At 46.1% G+C, this 13,293-nt stretch overlaps 1 non-coding gene across 1 annotated transcript; it reads left to right on the top strand.

The window, feature by feature from the left end:
* The first annotated feature begins 12,735 nt into the window (after positions 1-12,735).
* Positions 12,736-12,876, top strand: LOC120883856 (U4 spliceosomal RNA). Its single transcript, XR_005726035.1, has one exon. It is a non-coding gene; the product is annotated as a U4 spliceosomal RNA (small nuclear RNA).
* Positions 12,877-13,293: the final 417 nt, after the last annotated feature.

Below are 13,293 nucleotides of genomic sequence, written 5' to 3'. Positions count from 1 at the left end.
TGATCACATATGGTATGATTCCATTTATATGAAATATCCAGAACAGGCAAATTCCCAGAGACTGAAAATAGATTAGGGCTTCTGAGGGACATGGGTAGGGGAGGCTGGGAATTGACACCTAAGGGGTATAGAGTTTCCTTTTGGGATGATAAAAAGATAAGAGATGATATTGTTGCATAAAATTGTGAATATAGGGGCTGGGGATGTGGCTCAAGCGGTAGTGCGCTCACCTGGCATGCGTGCGGCCCGGGTTCGATCCTCAGCACCACATACCAACAAAGATGTTGTGTCTGCCAAGAACCAAAAAATAAATATTAAAAATTCTCTCTCTCTCTCTCTCTCTCTCTCACTCTCTCTTTAAAAAAAAATTGTGAATATACTCAATGATACTGAACTATTCTTTAAAATGGTGAAGTTTATGATATGTGAATTTAAAAAATTCCGTTTATCCACACACTCATTCTACAAATACTTACTGTGTACCTACTATGTGTTGGTTGCTTTTCTAGGCTCTGGGTCGCATCAGTGATGGAGACAGAACAGATGCCTGTGGTCACCAAGCTTCCTCCCCAGGAGGGAGAGGTGTGAAGCCTATAAATGTGAGGATGATCCAGAAAGCAAAGCGAGGGGTAGGGAGTGGCAGGGTGAGCAGGAGGGAGGCTAGTTTAGAAAAGAGAGCTGGGAGGGAAGGTTGCTCTCAGGAGGTGATTTGAGCAGAGACCTGACTGAAGTCAGAGAGAATGATTTGGAAAGACCTAGGGCAAGAACAGTTGGGCTGAGGGACGAGAAAACGTGCAGGGTGGGAGACGAGAACAAGCCCAAGATTAAAGAGCAGTAGAGTCCTGTGAACCTAGGATAGGGGATGGGTGCAGGGGGTGGCCCTGGGAGGTCAGAGCGTGGAAAGTCAGGGGTTCCTGTGTCTGAGGGGGAGCTGCATACTGGCTCAGTTACCACTCACAGACAACCCCACAAGGCCCATACTCTTATTATCCTTGTCTTACTGGCCTCTGAATCTGAAGCTCAGAGTGGTTTGGGAGCAAATTCAAGATTGTAAGGGTGTTAAGTTTGGAGGTGGGAGTTGACCCATGTCCTGGGACCTCAGAGCCTCCAATATTAAACCACAAACCACTGCTGCCAATCTCTTCTTAGCCTGAGGCCGGGCCAGTCCAAGCTCCCAGCAGGAGTCACCCACACTATTTGCACCCGGCATTTTAAGCAGAACCTCGAGAAACCAGGAGGTGCCCAGAAGGAGAGGAGGAGAGTGCTGCTGGTCCTGGGCACACGGGATCTCAGCTTCAGGACTGACAGTCCCATTCTCCCCAGGAGGAAAACAGAGGTGTAGACAGCTCTTGAAGTTGCCAGAGGTGGTACAGCTGGGATTCAGGCTCAGACAATCCCAGGCCAGAGTCAAGGTGCTTATGCACAGGCCCACATGGTTCTCCAGCCACCTGGCCTCCCTCCTATCCACTGTAGACTAAATCCACAAAGCTTTCTGTCCACCTGCTGTCGGCCATCGCCTCTGGCTAAGTCCTGCCCAAATGCCTTGGACCTGTTCACGCCCTCTTCTCCACACCCAGTGCCTCACCAACTTTTTCATTCTCTCACTCACAAACCGGGCATGCAAAGAGGATCCAGTGGGGCCGCACCCTCAAGCTGCTCACTGTCCAGTGGCCGACACACGTGAGCAGAGAACTGATATGCAGCGAATAAGCCCACGAGAAAGGAAGGTACCGGATCACTTCTAGATGTGGCAACCGGGGTGCAGGGACACCCAGATAACCTGAGAAAACCAGGTAAGGCTTCCTGGGGGAGGTGATGCCCAACCTGAGACCCGCAAGATAGGAAAAACCTAGGCACTAAAGGCTGACTCACAGCTCTCTGCAGTGTGACCCCGATACCAGTCACACCTCCTTAGATCTGATGCCCCAAGAACCCTGTGCTCTGTGCTCTCTACCCGGCAGATTTTGTTCAAGTGTCACTGGGAGACCATGAAACATGCTTCTGCCATGATGTTTGGCTTTGGCACAGGCCCAAAGCAATGTGGCCCGGAGACCATGGGACCAAAGTCTTTGAATCTCTGAGCCAAAAAGAAACTTTCTCTCCTCTTTAATTGATCACCTCGGGCATCTTATCACAGAGACGGAAACCTGACCAACACATTCTCTGCTCTCACCTCGCTTTTTTTATTGACATTGACAGTCAACACTCCCTTCTGGGTCCCCTTATCTTTCCATGTGTTTTTAGATTTTCCATGTCTGATCTCTCTTACTAGGTGACCATGGCTGAGGGGAAGGGCCACTCTCACCCATCTCCCTATCCCACTCCTTCAGCAGCAAGCATGGTGCCATGTGCAAAGAAATCATTCCCATAACACACAGTTGTTGAGGGCCTACTATGTGCCATGCACAGTCATGGGCATTAGAGACTCTGTTGTGAACCGAGCACATGGCTCTCCTAGCTCACTGGATAGACATTCTAGAATATAAACATCAAACAACATTACACAGGAAAAAAAAAAAAGAACATGACATTAAATGCCCTTCTGGTTCACATGATTTCAATTAGGTTTGTTCAGCAATGGAAGACAAAAATAACAATGTGAATAAGGCAATCCTTCCACCTGCCACTCTACTCAGGGAGTCCATGCCCAGAGAGAGACTGAGATGGGAAAATTGAATCTGTTCTTTCCTCCTGAGCATCTCGCTATGTGGAATGGGATTCTGATATTAATCTATTTTCTCATAAAGCATCACCCTTAAATAAGAGCCAACTGCTTCATGGGGTGTCCGACCAAAGGAAACAGCAATGTGTTCCAACTTGGAGGAAAAATGGTTCTGTCAAACTTACTGAGTGATGTTAAGTTGGTTTTCAACATGGCATCTCCCTGGGGAGATTCCAAGGGTTATTGATGACATGTGATTGCCACGGTCCATGTGAACTTTAGAATCTAATCCTTGATGGAGCAGGACTCCCCTGTATTATGCTATTCACTAACTCAAATCTGTGATATTCAGTCACTCAACACCACTTGTTATGATGTCCCTATTAAGTGTAACTCATCTTTGCACCAAAACTAGAAAGGTGAATGCAAAGAAGTACCACAATCAAAAAGTGAGCAGTACTTCTTGTATTTGTGTAAGGTCATGCATCTCTACACTGTTTTGTGATGCTGATCCCATTTTTCCTGTATCTCCAGCTTTTCTGGTATTGCACCCTATTTTAGCTTAGACTGCTATAACAAAATACCATAGACGGGATGACTGAAATCACAGACATTTATTCCTCAGTTCTGAAGACTGGGAAGGTCAGGATCAAGGTACTAGAAAGTTTGGCTCTTGGAGAATCCTCTCCTTGGCTTGTAGACAACTTCTCACTCTGACCTCATAAGGCCTTTTCTTGGTGCATGTAAAGAAATCTGCTTTCCTCCTATAAGGGCACTAATCACATCATGAGAGCCCCATCTTTATGACCTCATCTAACCTAATTACCACCTCCCAATACCATCACACTGGGGTTAGGACTTCAACCTTTGAATTGGAGGACAGGGACAAAAATATTCAGTTCATAGCAACTCTTTTGAACCCATGCTCTTTCCCACACTGCAACTCTGTAGTGGGAGCTACCATCATTTCTCCAGATGCTGCTTTCCTGGTCATATTTAATTGACTAAAGAAGAGCAGTCCGTTTCAATTTGAGTCACTCATGTTATCTCATCCCCTGTCCATGTTGACTAGTTGATGGAAGAGTATTTGGTCCCAACCCAGTTAATCAAAGTTCTCTCTAGGATTTGTCCAAAAGTGTATTACATCATTTTGTATTGCTATAACTAAATATCAGAGGCTGGGTACATTATAAAATGGAGTGGTTTATTTAACTCATCATTCTGGTGGTTGAAAGGTACAAACAGGGGGTTAGGGCGACTACATCACAATGTGACAGAGAAATGGAAAGGGAACTGACTGTGTGCAAAAGGGTGCAAGCCCAAGGAGTGGCCTCACTTCGTCATAACAGCCCACTCTCATGAGGATAAATCAGTCCTGTGAGAACTATAGAGTCCCTCTGAGGACAGTGCCCCCATGACCTGACTACCTTGCAGTGGCCCCACCTCTTACAGGTTCCACTGGGTCAACACTGCCACACCAGCTCATGAAGCTTTTCAGGACACTCAAACCATACCCAGACCATAGCAAAGTGGAACTGAAAGAAGAGACTCCGCCCCTTGGGTGGTGCGACTCTGAGATCTGAGGCAGGTGAACAGCAGCTGACCAGGTTTCCAGGAAGGAATATGGCACCTGTGCACTGATGGGAACAGAAATGGGAAAGGTGGTGGAGACCCAGCCCCCCAGCAACAACTATTCCTGCCACCCGAGGACCACCAGATCTTTCCCCAGCAACACGAGTTGCCTATCAATTCTTTCTTCCTAAGCTGGCTCAAGGTGGCTTTCTGTCACTTGCAACCAAAGTGCCTAAGATACTCTGTGTGTGTGTGTGTATGTGTGTGTGTGTGTGTGTGTGTGCTGGGGATTGAACCCAGGGCCTTGTGTGTGTCAGGCAAGCACTCTATCCACTGAGCTATGTCCCTACCCCTCCCGAGATACTCTTTTTAGACATTTTTTGTTTCCATATTTTCCTCAGCTGGAGAAAAGAGCCCAGAGGGGTGAATTGAGCTCTCTGGTACCCCATTGCTATGGCATGAGTAGCAAGAATTAAAATATTGCTTGCGACCTTGATTCATGTCCTGGATCTTTAAAAGAGGTTTCCCCGCTTCTGATCCGGTCCCCACTCCTGTGCGTCCTGCACTCTAGGTGTGCCTTTTTCACAGCCCAAAGCTGCACATGTCCTGCCCAGGTTCTGATCCTCTGGTGACTCACCACCCCATCAGAGTGCAAGCAGACACTCCTCCCGGGGCGCACGGGCCCTTCTGGATCCGGCTCCTGTGGACCTTGCCTGCCCACGCCCTCCTCCCTTGGGCTCCCGTGTATTCCCTGAATAGCTCTCTGCCTGAGTCACACGCTGCTCCCTTGTTTGCCCACCTTGGAGGCCTGCCACCTTCCTCCAGTTCCCAACGGACCAGGAAGGTCCCCTTGCCACCTTCCCCCGAGGCAGAGCCACAGCCTCCCTATGTAGGCCTTCTTCCCGTGGACCTCCAGTCAAGCATCTGTCCCTCTGTTCCCTAATTCCCAATATCTGCCTCCCAGAATGGAGATTCATGGGGACAGCTTCAGTAACTTCATCTATTGCTCGACTATGCCTGTCCCATAGTAGGGACTCTCAGTATGTTGCTCAGGAGACAAGCAAGTGTGTGTGGAGTATGAAGGTCAGGGCGGGTATCCAGAATCCTATTTCTTTAATAACCAGCATCAGTTTGGGAGTTGACGGATGTGGATGCTTCGAAGCCGGGTGAGAGCTGAACGGGCAAATCGGAAGTACTCTTCAGAGATTCATCTGCACTCCGTGTGCCCGATTAATGCTGAGCCATTCGTCCTTGCCAAAGCTGCCAGGATCTATTAAGCAATTTAACTTATCCTCCCCGCACTTCAGGATAGCTCCCAAGGGCATTTTTCAGGCCTGGGCAGCCAAAGCATAAATGACTTAAGTGGTGAGCTTTCCATCCCTCCCCCTGGGAACCCATCCCACCTAAGCAGAGCTTTAATGGCCCTAAAGCACCATGAAGCTAACAAGCACCTAAAGCTCTGACCAGAATTATCTTCAACCCTTAAAGGAATGCCCGCCTAGGGCCCCTGGTCAGGGCTGACCTTGTGAGTAACTGGAATAGGAAACCACCCTCTGAGGGGTAATTAGAATGGTCCCAGGAAAGTCCCCAGGCCTAAAGGATGCCCCTCAGCAATTCACTATGGTGGCCAAAATCCCCTCCATTAATCACTTAATAAATATTTATTGAGTACCTACTAGGTGCCAGCCAGGCACTTGGGAAATCTGGAAGGAATCATTCATTCCGGTTTTGTTATTTTGAACGAACTCAGGCTTTATGTTGAGCTCAAGAGCAAATATTTTTTGAAGGTAAGACACTAAGCCTTATCAGTCATAGATACCTCCTTCCCAAGGAGACTGCAAAGAAGAAAAGAGCTGTATGGGGGGGGGGTCTTAGGACAGAGAGCAATGCAGGTTGTGCTGGAGAAGAGGAGTGAAAACTGTGAGGTGCGGGCTAATTCTTCATGTGGTGGTAGCCACTGCGGATCAGGTCACCACTTCCATTCCCACGATGCTGCCCTATGGAGTTGCTAGACCAGAGAAGCAAGCAGAGTGAGCATGCCAAATACACCTCGCTTCTGGGATTAGCCTGTGTTCCACGGCTGGGTCCCACTCTTAATTCTATCAAGAAAGGCCCTGGATTTGCACGTGGAGGGTGGAAGCAGATCTAAGCTTCCAGTTCAGGCAGGTACTTTAGCCTCTATGAGCAGAGCTCGCTTAGCAAGGGCCAACTCTTACACACTGCAGCAACAGTCAAAGCAAAGCAGCCACAGCTCCCACTTCTCACGTACCTGCCAGGTGCCAGGTGTTCTATGTGATCAGCTTTTCATGATGATGTCAAGGGCATGCATTTTTAGGAAACCAAGGCTTGAGGGGCCAATTGTTCAAGGTTACACAACTAGTCAACGGAGGAGGGAGGGTTAAATGAAATTCCTACGTGTGCAACTCTAGTACCCATGTTCTTTACTGTTATGCTTCATAAATCATGAACAGGGTTCATTGTGAGTTCCATCCTTTGTTTATACCCTGAAGGAATATCACGAGGGATCCCATCTGCTATGGTTTGAATGTTTGTACCCCCCACCCCCCAAAAAATTCAAGTTGAAACTTAATCCCCAGCAACATAATATTAAAAGGTGGTATCTTTGGGAGAGAGGGAATTAATGCCCTAAAGAGGCTTCAGGACCATTTGTCTCTTTTTGCTTTTCCTCCATCCCCTTTCCATCATGAGAGGTCACAGAGAACATGGCACCATCTTGGAAGCAGAGAGCAGCCCTCACCAGACACCAGACCTGCCAGCACCTTGACCTTAGACTTACCAGCCTCCAGAACTGTGAGAAATAAATTTATTTTGTTTATAAATCACTCTGTCTGTGGTATTTTGTTATAGCCACACAAGTAGACTAAGACACCATCAGAACTTAGGAAATGAGAATACAGGTTTGTCCTCTGGGAGTTCATTTATAAAATAGAATTTTAAAAATGTTTACTTATAAAAAGATGGAGTGACTCAACAGTAACCTGACCAAACGTATGGATAGAGGAAGAGGATTAGGTGGTCAGGACTCCCACAAGAGGTGAAATCAGGGGCACGGTTTCCATGTGTTTTTTTTTTTTTGCCCTGTCCTCTTAATACAAAATGAAAGTCCTGTGCAATCAGTAGGGCAGTTTTCCCACCGTCAGGGACAGAGGCATTGGGCATTTTCATAGCCTAATCCTATCAGCTGTCACTCTCATCTGAATTCCTCTCTTCTCTCTGGGTGTTGGTCCCTACACTGTGCTGCTTAGTGGCCACAGACATCTGAGCCCTGATGGTCACAGCTCTTTGCCAGTTAACAAACTGGAATTGTGAGTATTCATCCTCTCTTGTGAACTCAGGATCTCCTTTTTCCAGATATACCAGTAACCAGCTATACCAGATCCTTGACCTCAGTGTCTGCCTGTGCATCCTGCCCCAGGCTGACCCTCAGGCTCCTCTCAGGCCTTCTTTAGGTGAGCATGGGCCCTGCCTCACTCCTTAGGAATCCAGGGGCCTTTGAGCTGGCTTCTTGTCAGCCTTCCTTCCCCACGGAAGCCTAGCGGTGATCTGCTGCAGTTGGGTCGGAACCCAGCAATGAGTCTTTCAGGTTTCTTCCCCCTTTTCACTGGAATCTGACTTCAAAGATTTCATGCTCCTTGACTGAACCAACCAACTGCATGACTCCTTTCCCAGGAATGAAAATTTAAAATGGCGGGATTGGGGTGGGGGGAGGTGTGGCCCAGTAGTAAAGTGGGCGCTTAGCTTGTAGGAGATCCTAGTTTCAATTCCCAGTGCCAAAAATACATACAAAATTAAAATTAAAATTGTCTGGGAAGCATAAAAATTCACTATAACAGTATTATAAAAAATACTTTAAATAAATATAGTATTAAAGGTAGCATTGTGTATTATGGATATAGATACACATTCTTTATCATAAATAAACTCTAGAACTTTTTGACATATAAAAAGGAGAGAGGAGAATATAAGGAACTTCCACAGCTTCATCACCTCATTTTAACAGGAGCTGTCATTTGTCAATCTGGTGTCATCCATCTAGCACACTGTTCACTGCAAGCACTTTAAAGCAAATCCCAGAGGACATATGAATTCACTCACAAACACTCAGATGCCACTAACCCTTAAAAGCATAACCATGATGCCATTATCACCTCTAACAAAATGAGCAGTAAACCCTTAATAGAACCAAATACCCAGTCCTAATGTTCAAGTTTTCCAGATCATTTCCAAAGTCCCTTTTCACAACTGTTTGTTTGGGAAGCAAATAAGTTTCATACATTAATGGCACCTGGTTGTTATATCTATTTTCATTGAAAGCCACTCCTCCTCTCTGTTTATTCTAAAACTATTTATTTGTCCTAAAAACGTCGGTCATTTTCTGTCTGGTAGAATTCCCCCACATTCTGGACTCATTTCCTTTTGGCGTTGTTTAACTTGTTCCACTAGGGCCAGAATTTTCTGTAAACTGTGGAGTTGACTTAAGAGTAAGTGGTGGTGTCCAGTGGAAATAGAATTCCAGCCACATCTAAAAAGTTAAAAAAAATGGGTAAAGTCATTTTTAAAATGTTTTATTTAATGTAAAATGGTCAAGATACTAGCACTTCAAAATGCAATTAATATAAAATATAAGTGAGATATTTTATATTCTTTTTCAATAGTCTTCAAAGTCAGATGTATGGGCTGGGGACACAGCTCAGTTGGTAGAGTGCTTGTCTCACATGCACAAGGCCCTGGGTTCAATCCCCAGCACCACACACACACACACACACACACACACACACACAATCAGATGTACATTGTGCTCTTAAAGCACAGTTCAATTCAGAAAGGCCACATTTCAAGTGCTGAAGGACCATAGCCATACTGGATGGTGCAAATCCAGATGCTTAATTAGACTATAATAAACAATTGTTATATACAAAGAATAGAGGTTGCTGTTATTGAGGATTCTGTTTTGCCTTTTTATTTATTTATTTTACACAATGCCTTTATTTTATTTATTTACTTTTATGTGGTGCAGAGGATCTAACCCAGCGCTTCGTATGTGCTAGGCGAGCACTCTACCCCTGTTTTGCCTTTTTAAGGAAAGAAGGTCTCTTTATGTTACCCAGGCTGGTCCTGAACTCCTGGACTCAAGAGATCCTCCTGCCTCAGCCTCCTGAATGGCTGGGGGGTATGGGCAACCTGGTTAAGGTTGCTGCATGGTTCCTATTTTAAAGTATGGTGTCAACCTTTCTCCAAATGGTTTTAGTGTCTGTTGATGAGCACTTCCAAATCCATTCTTTTATCAGGGATTTCAAAATCATAATTTTCTAATTCTACTATTCCTTCTGCATTTATTAGGAGGAATTCTTACATAAAGATGAATTCTATATCACCAGTTCTTTGGTTACTCGGAAATGTATCTTACACAGAAATGGTGAAACACAGGCTTATTCCTCTCTGTCAATTCTCAGAGAAATGAGAATTTCAAGCAACCTCTGATAGTGACCAAAGAGGAGTTCTTCTCTTATCATTATGAACTCATGGATTTCTATATTGCCACCTTTCTGTACATTGCAGTCATTATTCAGTTTTTCTTTCTTTCTTTTTTTTTTTTGGATGGGGGGCAGTAGCAAGGATTGAACTCAGGGGCCCTCGACCACTGAGCCACATCCCCAGCCCTATTCTGTATTTTACTTAGAGACAGGGTCTCACTGAGCTGCTTAGCATCTTGCTTTTACTGAAGCTGACTTTGAATTCGCGATCCTCCTGCCTCAGCTTCCTGAGCAGCTGGGATTCCTGCTATGCTCTACTGCGCCAGGCCATTATTCCTTTTTGATGTTAAAAATTCTGTGTCTTTGGCCAACAGGTCTCTCCAGCAGGCTCCTGGGCCAGTTTTGATAGCTTCTGTGCTTTGGGGCACAGTCAGGAGTCTCAAGCTCATTTGGGACATTCCCTGCCCCACCAGGAATCAGCTGCTTCTCCTCTCTGGTTCCTCTCAGTCTTCTCGGCCTCTCTAAATGAGATCATGACCCAGAAGAATGAAAGAAAAGAAATTAGACGTACCAAGATGAGTCCACAGGACAAAAGGGCAGAGAAGGGGGGGAAGGACAGGAAGGAGGATAGGAAGAGACCAGGAGGATTCAGAGGTTCTCATGGCCCGGCTGGTCCCTATCTCGAAATCTCTGCTCTCCTGAACCTCCGTTTGAGGATGAGAACTTCTGGTGCCCTTGAGGGCAGGTGAAAGTTCAGTCAACCGGGAGCTCCACCTCACCTCCCTCTGCGAAGAGCCCAGAGCGTCCGTCCAAAGCTGCACACTTCCCACCCGGCCCTTCCTGAGCCAACTCCCTGGTGTCTCTGGGAGAACACAGTCAGCATCACCCCAATGACATCAGGGAAACTCCTATTTCCAGCAGTTTCTCCTTCAGCTGCAAAAATGGGCCGCGGTAGACTGGGCGTGGGCTTCTGAAGGCTCCGCAGGAAGCAGAGTTGTTTTCTCAGCCACCACATCTGAGCGCATCTCCTATGGTGGAGGGGGGTGGGGGTGGAGGAACTCAGCTGATGTGACCCTTCCCATCCCCTCACCCTGTCCTCCACAGCCATGCCCGACGGATTGGCTAGGCAGGGAGGAATCCATGCCACGTGGGGGGGCTCTGGAGAAAGATGGGGCTCAGCACAGAGGCAGGGATGGGGTATGCCTGACCAGTTGTCCTAAGGGTTCTTTGTCTCTCCCCATTTCCTACATAAAAGCTTAAGACCTTTCACTGCATTTAAAATTAGGTCAGCTTAGGAGAGCCCCCAGATGCCCACCATACTCCCCGAGTACAATCATGGATCTATTCTCAACGGCCTCCCTTGGCTGCCAGAAAAACTTTCTCAGCTCATTGCTGTTGCTGCCGCAGCCAGACAGCACTTCCGAGCCATTTTCTATCATTGTTAAGCCCCATGCTCCAGCCAGCTGTGACTGTCTCTGAGGCCAGGCTTTATCCTCCCAGCCCCAGAGGCTGTAAGCAGAGCCACCTGACCCAGTGAACCCCTTACTTGTCCATAGTGTAGCGGGGAGAGCAGCCTTCCCATCAGGCTCTCCCCAACTGCCTCCTCCTATAAGTTCACAAGATGCTACAACTCCCTCCCCTAAGCCCCTTTCAGTCCACGGCAGCATGTCAGCCTCCTTGATGTCCCTGACTCCTCAACCATGCTCCCACCCCAGGGCCTTTGCATTTCTGGTTCAGGGCTGGTGTGCAGTCAAAGCAGGATTCAAGCCCAGGCACCAGGGCTAGAATCCATACCCTTCACTATGACACTATATTGCCTTTTCCCATCTAATGAGTTCTTCACTTGGAACCTTGCCTTTACCTTTTTTTTTTTTTTTGAAGAGATGCCCAGTGAGTGTTTCAGCTTATTTTTTAACCCCTATGTCACTCACTGAACAGAAGCCCAGGACATCAACAGGAGGACTTCCTGCGATTCTCCAAAGCTCTTCAAGGCAATTGTTTCCCAAGAAACTCATAGTGCCTTATCTTAAATCTTAGGGAGCTTGACCTTTTCATAACTGGAAACCTTTTTCAAAGGCTGTTGATTTTTTTCCATCAATGCTTTAGAAGGCCCTGTAGTAGGGGTAGCCTACACTGCTATTGGGCTGGGTCTATCTTGGGTGGTTATCACATCTACACTTGCTCGGAGGCCCTGCTAGCTGCCACAGGGTAATTGATACCTTCCCTCCCCCAGGCACTTTGTATCTATTATCTCAGATAATTATCGCTTCAGTTTATAAGTGGCTATCACTATCCCCTCTTTACAAAGGAGGAACCTGTATAATGACACTAAGGTGTGTATCTAGACCCGATTCCAAAGTCCACACATTTTTTTCATTAAGCTGCTCTACCTTCCAAAACGTAGATTATTTTTCCAACCCTCCCAACTCCCGATTTTTGGATCTGTAGTACAGTAAATGCATTAAAATGCAAAGACAAGCCAGGTGCAGTGACATACAACTGTAATCCTAGTAACTAGAGAGGCTGAGGCAGGAGGATCTCAAGTTTAAAGACAGCCTGAGCAACTTAGCCTGAACTTAAGCAATTTAGCAAGACCCTATCTCAAAATAAAAAATTAAAAGGGCTGAAGATGTGGCTCTATGGTTAGGTGCCCCTGGGTTTAATCCCCTTAAAAAAAATTGCAATTGCAAAGACAAATGGCAGTATCTCAATGTCTTAGCAGTAATCAACCCATGCTAGCCTCAGACCACTCCCCCATAGAAAGCTTGAGTCTGCGACCCAATAAGGTCTGATTTTTTCAGAGTGTGCCACTGGGTTGGATTCCAGAGTATTTTAGGTGATGAGCAACATTTAAATTTTTGATATGTGTTGAAACCCAATCAGCACACCCAACCCATTGTATAAGATGTTCATGAAGATGAATCTACGACAACTAAAAAAGTCATTAAACTGATAAGGAACTAATATAAGTGGCTCATAGAGTGTTTGGCAAAAATCGAGACTGTGAGATTTGTGCAGCAGCAGGATCACAGCCAATAAGGTTTATCTGAGGCTCAGTTATTGCTAATTGAAAACTTTTCCCAACACCTGGCTATGACAACTTGCAATATGGTCAGCACTGTCAATTTTTGATAGTCTCTACAGAGGCTGATTAAAAAAAAAATCAAAGCTGTCAACGACATGCATGAGAAATATATTAGGAAGGAACTTCGTCTCCTTGTCCTTTTCACATCCCAAGCAGTGCACCACTGCGAGAGTGATTGTGACACAACATTGAGTTCCCTTGCTAGAATTGTCCATTGCTTGCTTTTAGCGTGAACTAAAAATAGGACCATGACTTCCATTTCTCTGACACATTAAAAAAAAAAATCAAGAATGTAAAATACAGAACGTCTTTTCCCCTTCGTGTCGACACCTGGTGGGATTTACCAAAAGACTACCTTAGGGCTGCAAGAGCTTATGGGAAGCAGTGATCCACCCCAAGAGTAAACAGTCAATGGAATGACAATTTTCTAGGAAGTGCAGTCTGGCTGCCGCAGCGGCAATGAGCTCAGAAAGGTTTCT

This window comes from Ictidomys tridecemlineatus, chromosome 7, assembly GCF_052094955.1.
Source record: "Ictidomys tridecemlineatus isolate mIctTri1 chromosome 7, mIctTri1.hap1, whole genome shotgun sequence".
Taxonomy (NCBI): domain Eukaryota; kingdom Metazoa; phylum Chordata; class Mammalia; order Rodentia; family Sciuridae; genus Ictidomys; species Ictidomys tridecemlineatus.
The sequence above is the reverse complement of the archived record's forward strand: the minus strand, read 5'-3'. Positions and strand labels throughout refer to the sequence as shown.